The sequence below is a fragment of the Coptis chinensis genome, chromosome 3, assembly GCF_015680905.1.
Source record: "Coptis chinensis isolate HL-2020 chromosome 3, ASM1568090v1, whole genome shotgun sequence".
Taxonomy (NCBI): Eukaryota; Viridiplantae; Streptophyta; class Magnoliopsida; order Ranunculales; family Ranunculaceae; genus Coptis; species Coptis chinensis.
Window position 1 is genome coordinate 114,848,158 of NC_141458.1, and position 10,510 is coordinate 114,858,667.

Genomic DNA, 10,510 nt, shown 5'->3' on the forward strand with positions numbered 1-10,510 from the left:
AGTCTTGCCTCATTTTCACATCTGTTTAAAAAGTTTATTCAATGCCTGCTACAGAAAATAATGAACCATGTATAACAATTGCAAAGAAAGATAGTGACCATGTTACTACCACAATGTCAGAAGCCAACACTACATAAAATTTTGTGCTAATTGAGCATTCCTGGCTAGAGTTTGTGAGAAATGTGAGGTATATGTTTTGATTATTGGTGGGCTGTGGTGTAGAATTAGAATGTGGCTTAAGTAAGAAGTCGAGAACAAATTAATATGGCTCAACTAAGAAGTGGAGAACAAATCATGGTTGGCATATGTTAAAGGAGTTAGCTGATTATTTGGGGGGGAGGCAATATTTATGATTTAAATCGACTGATAAACAGTTCATAATATTAAACATTATATTGCCAAATTTACATAAGTACATACATACGTGAAATAGGGAAATAAAAAGGGGGGGGGGACAAACCATACACATGATAGGACACACTTTAAACACCAAAGCAGGTAAACACACTATATAAACAGTACATATGTTTGTTTTTTCTAACTATAGCTATGCTATCAATATCGGATTAATCGGCCGATTAATCGCCGATTAATCGCATATCGCTCGTAAGCCGATTAGTTTTTACCGATTTTTTAACCTTTTCTCACCGAACCGATTTAATCACCGAATTGACCAATTAATCGGCCGAGATGACCGATTTCTCGCTAAACCGAGAAAAAAAATTATTGAAAATATCGGTTCTCTATCTAAAAAAATACGTAAAATTAACGAATTAGATTCTTAAACCCATTAATAATAATATAACCCAATTAATACACAAAGATAAGAGTTTACTTATTTTCCCTCCTTAACGGAAAGTTAAATATACAAATTATTGTATTATCTCTCTAATAAATATTATCGCTTCTCAATCTCTTTATTCCTATAAATATTTAACGTAATATTTGTGTTTGACATATCTGTAGTACTCCAAAATTGAGCTAGTTAGATGTGATTATGAGAATTTGATATTTTTTGTTGTATTTCGAATAATTATTTAGAAATATTTGGTATGATTATACTATTATATATTTTGAAAACGTCAAATATATACATCCGATATAACCGATTAAATCACCGATTAATCACCGATTAACCGATTAATCGCATATCGCTCCTCAACCGATTAGTTTCGAAAACCGATTTTAACTACTTAGAACTATAGTCACCGACATTCTATTTGCTTGACGAAGCTTTGGTCAAAGGAGATATTTTCGTCACAGTTAAAAAGCTATTTTTGTGTTACCTGTTGAACTCATCTATTTTTATATGAAAGATAGCTTTATGTCCGATCAAATCTTGAAAGAGCTCTAGTAGCATTTCAGTACCATTGTCCTGTACGTGGTTATTGTTAGTACAAATTTGTTGTAAATGAAAATATGTTGAAATTTGGAGAAACAATTATAAATTTGTACCTGAGATTCAATTATATGTAGTTCTTTTTCAGTTTTATGTAGTAGTGTTACAGCTTCACGGAATGCCACCACGCGTGCTTTCAAAGTTTCGTCTATAATTTCCATTCTCAAGCGGTACCTAAACATTTGAAAATATTTAGTGTGTATAACTTTTAAAATATTTTGTGTTTAGTGTGTATAATTATATTACTTTTTTTCTGTATCAGTAGCTCTGTGTGTGGGGCATTCGTAAACGTCATCAGTCTTAGTAACTTATTTCGGGTAATAGAACCATCCATCATCGTGAAGTATAGTAGATATGGTTGCTTCACATTTGAATTGTGTCACCTGAATAGAATATTGTTAGAGATGTGGAAAACTGCAATAGAGAGAAAATATACATTTATTACCTGTAATGGAACATCATTTAGTGAGTCGAGAATATCGGATATTGTACTCATTTCCTGTGATGCTTCAGTAGATTGTGATAGTAATTGAGGATGATCTACTTCCAACGGTTGAGATTGTTTTTGAATTGGACTATATAACAAAAGACAATTCTAATTAAAATATTCAGTGGTAAACATTTGTCTAATTTAAATATAATGTTTTTTTACCAATGGTACCTATTTTTAATATTCGCAACTTCTGGAAGATCTAAGTTGAGATACAATTTTGTTGCTGATGTAGAGGAAAGAACATATTCACCTGTCACCTGTCACATATCAAATATTATATATTTTTTTAGGTTATACAAAATAGATTATGTTATTGAAAGTATATATATACAAAAACAATTAATAATTTTATCATATATGAGAATACCATTATGATATTTAAGAGTTGTAGAAGCGATAGTGAGAATCGATTTATTGGAAGTTTTCCAAATTTTGTGGTGATCGAGTTGTTTGGCTGCACTTCCCCACAGAATAACTTTTATCAGATAGCCCTTATGCGTAGACACTTTGTTAGTGTATGAATTTAAAAGAATTAAGTTTAAATTTTTTGCTAGTATTATTATTAGTAAACTTACTCTTCATTCATGAGTTCAATTTCTTTGATGATGGTATCACGCTAGGTACTTTTCTTAATCGGTCTTGCTTGGTTCCATATGTATATTCGTCCAACTATATCTACAAAAAACACAAAACAAAACAAAAGTTGTTAGATTATATTTTTATGTATAAATTTTTTTTTGAATATGTTTTAAATGTATTATATATTTAAGTACCTATAAGATGTCTGTCATTGAGTTTGCTTGGTAGCTTAGAGAAATTGACGAATGAGAAAGCATGTTCTGGAAATGGAATGTTTTCTACATTTTGAGGTTTAATTTTTGTGGTCTATTTGAAGTAAATAATCCACTCTCCAGCTATTAGATTACGTGAATTAATTGCTTGATACAGAGTGAAGCCTTCAATATAGTAAATTCTATTTTCCTCTAGTTGATGTTTGAATTTTGCTTCAACGGTTAATGGAATTTTTGCGTGTATTCTGTGGCCCTGGGAGTGGTAAGAAAATAGCAAATGAATTAGAATTAGATATTGCCATTAATAATAAGTAAGTTATTTTAATGAGTCTAATAATAAATACATAAGCATAAAAATTATACGTACATGTTCATCAAATATATAGTAGCATGTCTAAACTTTTGAATTGATCCATCGTATAATTTGTTACTTCCCAAATTCTAGCAATGCATACAACAATTTTCCAGTTTCCAGTACCAGCTATTTCACTAACGCAGTGATAGTGAGGAAGAGACATTTTGTTAGATATGAGCAATAGTTAAAATCGGAAAAATTTGGGACGAAGAAGTAAGTTTGTTTTGATTTAGAGGGAGGTCTAGTGTTCTGTGTGAAGTTTTTGGTTTCGTTGGTATATAATACACGCCCGTATATATATAGTTTTAAAATGTTAAATGTAGATTTTTTGACCCATGTGATAGTGCTTGCAGGGAATAAATTTCTTAATGCTTTTGCATGTGATTTTTTTTTTTGTATAGAGCCTGGATGCATGTGATGAGGAGTAGGGGTACTTATTTTGAGTCAAGGACCAAAATATCGCCGATATATCCAATATATCGCCGATATATATCGGTATTTTGGTACACCGACATCGATATTTTCGACATATATCTACCGAATATAGAACCCTTTTTTCCCGATATATATCGAAATTTCCGATATAAAACTTTATATCGCCGATATAATTGATATATCCGATATTTACAATATATATCGGTTGATTTTTTGACCATTTTTTAATATAAATCCGATATTTATAATATATTTTCGATATATCTGATATTTCTGATATTTTAAATAGTTTGGACTGGTCACCAAAAAAAATGGATATATCCAATATATCCAATATATATCGGTTTTTGGGTACACTGATATATTCATCGATATCGATATTTTGGGTCTTGCTTTGAGTAGGTGTTACATATAAACGTTAATTTTGTATAGTATTGAGGTAAAGTACCGATTGAGGAAGCGTCAAATATAATAGGAAAAGACAAATTAAGCTGTCATTGAAATTGTGAAAAGAGGAAAAAATTGACCCCCAATTAAGGACGGTAGGAAATTGGAATCGAGGGACAATTGCCAGCAGTGTTGATTGTCTTTTGACACATGTTGCGTTTATGTGGAAAATGTGCACTTGATCTTGTTAATGGTCTCCGCGTGTTAATTATTGAGGTGTGTCACAACTTGCTATAACTTAAAATGTAATTTTGAATGGACCATTGTCGGGTTCATCTAGCTGCTCTTTGGGAAAAGAGTCCTTGTTTAATCCTCTTCAATATGATGTGATTACTTAATTAGTTGACTTTGCTTCATGCAATTGCTGTTTATTGGAACATTTTGTTGAGTTGGGACGGGGATTTGGTGGTGAAGAGAATGCATGGACTGATCATATGTACCTACTCCTTTTACTCTGTTTTGCCTTAGAAAGAACATGCAACAAAAACCAATGGAAGGAAGGAGCCTAGCATGACATTATTTTTGAAGTTAACTATTTTTATAATAGTTATAACAGTAGTGGGGAAGTAAATGGTGCAATGATCAGGCATGTCAAAGGGGGATGTTGGGAAAGAGACAAAGTGGGGGTCATGTGGGAGGATGGAGGGAAAGAGGAGAAAAAAACATTGGGTTCTCACGTGAACCAACATGTGTTGCATGACATGTGGAGATCTTGGGAAGAAGGGAAGTGAGATGTGCTACCAGAAGTGAAGGTGAGTGTGCATGTGCAACAACAATAGTGTTGGCAGGCTGAAAAAAATATTATAAATGGTTTGTAAAAAAGCAGATGTTGCGTTTTTCCAGCAGATTAATATGTTTGTTTTGTAGCTCTTAATAGATTGCAAAATTTTGTTTTTAACTAAGGAAGGGTTTAGCTGAGTTTGTAAAGTTTTCGATTTATAGTAAGTGTAGAATCTGGATGAGTATTTTGTAGGGACCATTTAATATTAAATTAACCAAAAGTTTAAGTTTTTGTATAAATAACCTTGCCGCAATAGTCTACAATCAATTTTGTTGTGTTTTTCTTGTTCATTCCACAGTCAATGTGGAGGATTGAGGAACTATAAGATATCGTTCGAAAAAATTGATACAAACATGCTAATTTTTTTGCATTTTTTTCCCCTTAGTTTAATATCAGCTTTTTCTAACATAAAAAAGCAATATAAAATTTAACACTACTTCTCAGTTCTCACCACTATTTTCCAGTATATTTTTATTCTATTTTTCGAAGGTTAATTAGTTTTTTGTTATAATGATTTATCCTCTCATATATTTGTATATTGATGCTGTTATTGGCTTTTGGGAAATTTAAGCCAGGGCATCAGTTTTAAGTGTAACAAAACAGGTGGCTTGTATCTCACCAAAGTCAACTTCATTGACCTGTCAAGTGCTTAAGTTTAGGGCATATTTGTTGTTATAAGTCTCTTAATTTGTTTGAAATATCTGGAGAATAGGGGGCAGGTACTGGCAGATGAGGTTTGTATTTGTCTGTTATGTCTGTATGCCAATGTTTAATGTTCATTGCAGTTTTTCTATATGAAATGTGCTCATTCTATTTTTTTTTCATGTGATTTTACATATATATGAGTAGAAATAGCGGTTGATTTTTGAATGTGAAAAAGAGATAGAAGTGATCCGACAGAAGGACAGTGTGATGCTTTAGGATGCTCAAGTGGAATTCATAGAGAGGATGAATGCCCTTGAGACAAATTACATTATAGTACACATGAATCATATGAGGTTTATATTTGTCTCTTATGTCTTCATGCCAATGTTTAATGTTCATTGCAGTTATTATATATGAAGCGTGCTCATTCTGTTTTTTTCTTGTGATTTTACATATATATGAGTAGAAATAATGGTTGATTTTTGAATGTGAAAAAGAGATAGAAGTGATCCAACAGAAGGACAGTGTATAGGATGTTGAAGTGGAATTCATAGAGAGGATGAATGCCCTTGAGACAAATTACATTATAGTACACATGAATCGGGTTCTAGTTGAGGCATTTAGGTTCAAATGTGATAATATGATGGTTGTGGCCCCTGGACTGACGCAAGGTATATGATGTTAGAGCACCCCTTTAGTTTGAAAGAAGGGATAATAGTGCAATTAGGGTGTTTTTGAATGGCAAACATAGAATATGGAGATGACCAGGGTAAGGAAATTGTTGTTTGGACACATAGGATGGTTGGTCACATTTTCATTTTGTGAAGGGAAGCTGATATTTGTTTTGGGTGAAAAGGTATTTGTTTTAAGTATTTTATTATTAAAATGGCCTAGGTCAGTTAAAGACTTGTCGGCGGTCATGTATTAAGTTTGAATTAATTATTAAAGGTCTATAGTCGTTGATTTAACTTTGTAGTTTATCTTGTACTTGGTGTTTGTATAATATCATAGTTGGTATTAAAAACAATCAAATATGATACCCCAGATAGTTCAAATATGCATGTTATAGATATTGACCATGTGCGCATCAACAACTAACTGAAATATCTAAGACAATCCAACATATCTTGGAAGATTGAAATTTAGAACTAAAGAGTGGGCATGACCTTAGCCATTTAAGCCAAAGAAGGGAAACTCTAACATTGATTTGCATTGATCTTATTATGCAGTTAGCACTCGATCTGCATGAAAAAAAAGCTCGAGGTCCAACAAAAAGTTCAAGTTTTAGTTCAATTTGAGGACTTTGTTAAAACCCTGGCAGAATATATGCCCAACTTAGAGTTCATCCAGTGAAGTTAGAAGAGTTTGATTCAAGTTCACTTACTAATATATTTACAGACTGAACAGGCACAATTTTTTTCTTTACATAATATTTTCTTGTTGTGGTCAAGTAGTCGAGTTGCAACCACCTAAGTTATCTTGGGGGGGGGGGGAGTTGAACCAACCCGTGAACAATTTCAGTAAAGTGAGTTAGAAGACTCAGACGGTTATAGGTTAAAAAATATAGAGGTCATATACACTCAAACTAATTATACAAAGTTGATACAGTAAGGGTGTGTTTGTTATGATGGAAAGGAAAGGAAACACTATGGAAAGGAAAGGAAAATAAGAGTGGTCCACCTTTTCCATGGGCTTTTTTAAAGTTTGTTTACTGTGGAAAGGAAAAATAAGCTTTTCCATATGGAAACAAATGGAAAAGGTTTTGTCTTTTTATTAACCTTGAAATTTTTGTGGAAAGGAAAGGAAAGGAAATAGATAAATAGGAACTTACTACTAATACACTCCACTTAACAATACAATTATTCCTTTCCATAGCTTTTGCAAACAAACATGATTATTCCTTTCCCTAGTTTTTACTTTCCTTTCCCCACTTTACCAAACACATACCATTTAAAATTATTTCCTTTCCATTCCATTCCATTCCATTCCATAGTGGACCACCCATTTTATTTCCTTTACTTTCCATGAGTTAAAATTTAACAAACACACACTAATTCGGCAGGCAATTCTTGAAGAGAATCCAAAGAAATTAAGCTAATGATTCAAACAAAATAGACGGCCACGACTGACTTGGTTTACTTGAGTATAACTGTGTTGAATTTTTCTCACCTTTATAGTAAATCGTTCAAGATACATTTGTCGTTCAAAGGATCAGTCGATCCAACCTTGCTCAAAGACTAATCAAGTTCTTACATTGTGGACCCACATTTGCACAGTTATAGAGAGGGCATCATGACCACAACTAAATGAACTAATACACTGACCTTTAAGTTCCCATCAAGTCTTCTTGAAAGTACTTTAAGAAGGGTGGATTAACAAAAACTTGGAGGCCCCAGAAGCAAAGTCATCCTAGCAATAGAGAAAATATGTGTATAAAATTAGACACACAGACTGGTACTTCTATTCCATTGTCCACCATAAGTTCGTCTCCGAAAAAGTTGAATACATTCTGTGAAGATATAAGCAGACATATGAAAGTTTGCATCACTAAGAACCACACACTATTGGGTTGCCCAAGATCTGTGTTCTTGTTAACTGTGACTTGGACCTCAACATAATTCAGCCCAACAAGGTTAGACCATCTGTGGCCATTTGAAATAATGTCAGAACAGACTAAGGCAACCAACAAAGCGCATGATCTGGTGCTAAAAGTAACAAAGGTCCAAGAGCCCACGTAGTAGCCGTAGTGACCATCGGAGAAGCAAATAGCTCGCACATTCTTTGCAATGTGGCAAGACATCTCTCTGATCCGGATGCCATCCCACTGTTAACAACTTCCATGTGAAGATGATGTAAGAGGTTGACTTGGTGGTTTCTTTGACATCTCCACATGTTCTGCCCAAGTGACCTATCAAAGTATTCCTCCAGATATGAGATAATGAGAAGTGGACTTATTTAGGAAGAAGAAATCAAATGAAAATTAGGTGCATGTTATTAATTCAATAACCTTAATTAGAGTATCCATTGGGCATGTCTTGAATCAAGCAACCGGATGGAAGCCTGCGAGAGTGAGGTGACGAAAATTGATTTTGTCGAGATATATCAAAGGAGACATTTGATATCGCTCATAATCCTTGGTCTAGTTGTTGGTAGAACCGAATGAAGTAGAATTCTCGAGTTGATATCAAATATCGAAGCACCTGTAATTCTTCGTACATCTGTCCATAGAGACTTCTATTTAGAACAATGTTGTCAAACTACGATTCACATGTTGAATGAAGATATAGGTGATTACCAATTTGAAGAATCCACTACGATTGCCCAACATGCCAGATGGTAGAACTTCAATTATCTTATTAGTCTTCAACACTCCAAACAATAAGAAAACATATACTAATAACCAAGATAAATAAAGAAAAAGAACAATGCTCACAGGATCCATAAACATGTAAATCAATGCCAATCCATTCATAATAACCACACCAGCCTCTTGATGCTTCTATTCGAACATCTGGATTTTTCAATGGATTTGTGCTGCGAAAGAGACTCCTACAATTTTGAAGATTAAGAACACCCCTCTCATCAACAGGAGACCTCATCCACAAAAATTTTGGGACTCAACAGTCGCACTACTATATTGACTCCTCTATAATGCTATTCAACTGACAGTGCCTAAGAGCACATGAAAGTGGAGCAATTGGAGTAAACAAAACCCTACATCTGACGCTACTATTAATGCAATCAACATATGATTTCTACATAAAGATGAAAGAAGAATTAGTGACCTTAAGATGTTTCAATCTTAGACCGTTTTACTTGTCATGTTGAAGCTACTTTACCGCGGGGGTGACATGGCCTATAAAAAAAGAAAAAGATTAAGCAACCATAAATATCATAATAGGATAAAAACAGATATTCAATTTTACCAACCGAATTCATCAAGTGGTTGAGGAGCCTCAATTTGTAAAAGTTTTTAAAATATTTGATTGTTTTTTTCTTCATGACCAAATTCAGAGTTAAGAAGAAGGAAAGCATGTTCTCTAAAAAGTTAAAAGTTATGTTGCTCAAGTACCTGCAAAATACAGTTGGTAAAATACCAGGTTCAAATTTTGTAACCCGAAATTTTATTTTAATAGCATGTCTAGCACATTAAGGTGGTTTTATGCAAAGAAACTCGTAGATATTGCCTATAGAGTTATTTACAATTTAAATAATAATAATAATAATAATAATAATAATAGAGAACTGATTAGATATAATAAAATGATGAAACAGTCGTGGACAACATCAATATTATATAAAATAAAATTTTGGTCTAACAAATAAAATTAAACGTTGATAACATATGAAAATACAATATGTAAAGCCCAAGTTATTTCCATCTCGGAAATTAATACCAAGAAGTTGAGACAGCTAATATTGATAGTTAGGATGGAATTCTATCTTCACAGTAGTACTCATAACATAGTGAAAGATAATAAATATGTAAGCATTGAATACTAAAATGCTTAGCTTAAGATAATTTAAAATAAATAAAAAATAAATAAACAAAAAATAACAAAAATGGCAAGTACCTAGTTCAACACAGATGTGGTTGCAAGCATCAAGCAACAGAATGGAGTAAGTCAGCATATACGACATTTCTTGTGTGAGCTCTGGGTAAAGCAGGCAACCGCCCTTTTTAACCAAAATTTTGGTTTTATTTCTTGAGACTCCTCTAGACATAACAACATATAACTGGCCATGGTTGAAAACATGATTCGGCAAATATATACCGACGTTGGGTATTGTTTGTCCTTGGGACTTGTTAATAGTTAAAGCAAAACGTAAGCGAATGGGAAATTGCTTTCTTGTTAAAACAAAAGGTCTTCTTATGTCAGCTGGAGATTTTAATGGAATTCGAGGTAGAAAAGCTGGTTTACCACGGAGACTATCGGTCATTATTTCTACATATACCATATTTCCAAAAAAAACCTCGACACAACAATCGAGTTCCATTACATAATCCATTCTTTGGATTAAGATTTTGCAATAGTATAATAGGACAACCAAGTTTAAGAATGAGCTTATGAGGAGGCAACCCACCTGGAGATATAGAATTAAGGAATTCCTTTGTATATAATTGTTGAACATCACTTTCAACTAAATCGAAAGAATGACTTGT

The 10,510-nt window shown here is 33.1% G+C and overlaps 1 long non-coding RNA gene across 4 annotated transcripts; it reads right to left on the reverse strand.

Moving 5' to 3' along the window:
• Window positions 1–7,507: 7,507 nt before the first annotated feature.
• Window positions 7,508–9,491, reverse strand: LOC147513252 (uncharacterized). Of its 4 annotated transcripts, none has more exons than XR_015215333.1 (4): window positions 9,419–9,491; window positions 8,642–9,202; window positions 8,354–8,564; window positions 7,508–8,254 (listed from the first exon to the last, which is right to left on the reverse strand). It is a non-coding gene; the product is annotated as an uncharacterized LOC147513252 (long non-coding RNA). The 4 variants fall into 4 exon arrangements; XR_015215335.1 differs by lacking the exon at window positions 9,419–9,491 and adding an exon at window positions 9,277–9,391; XR_015215336.1 differs by lacking the exon at window positions 9,419–9,491 and having other exon boundaries at window positions 8,642–8,895; window positions 9,132–9,382.
• Window positions 9,492–10,510: the final 1,019 nt, after the last annotated feature.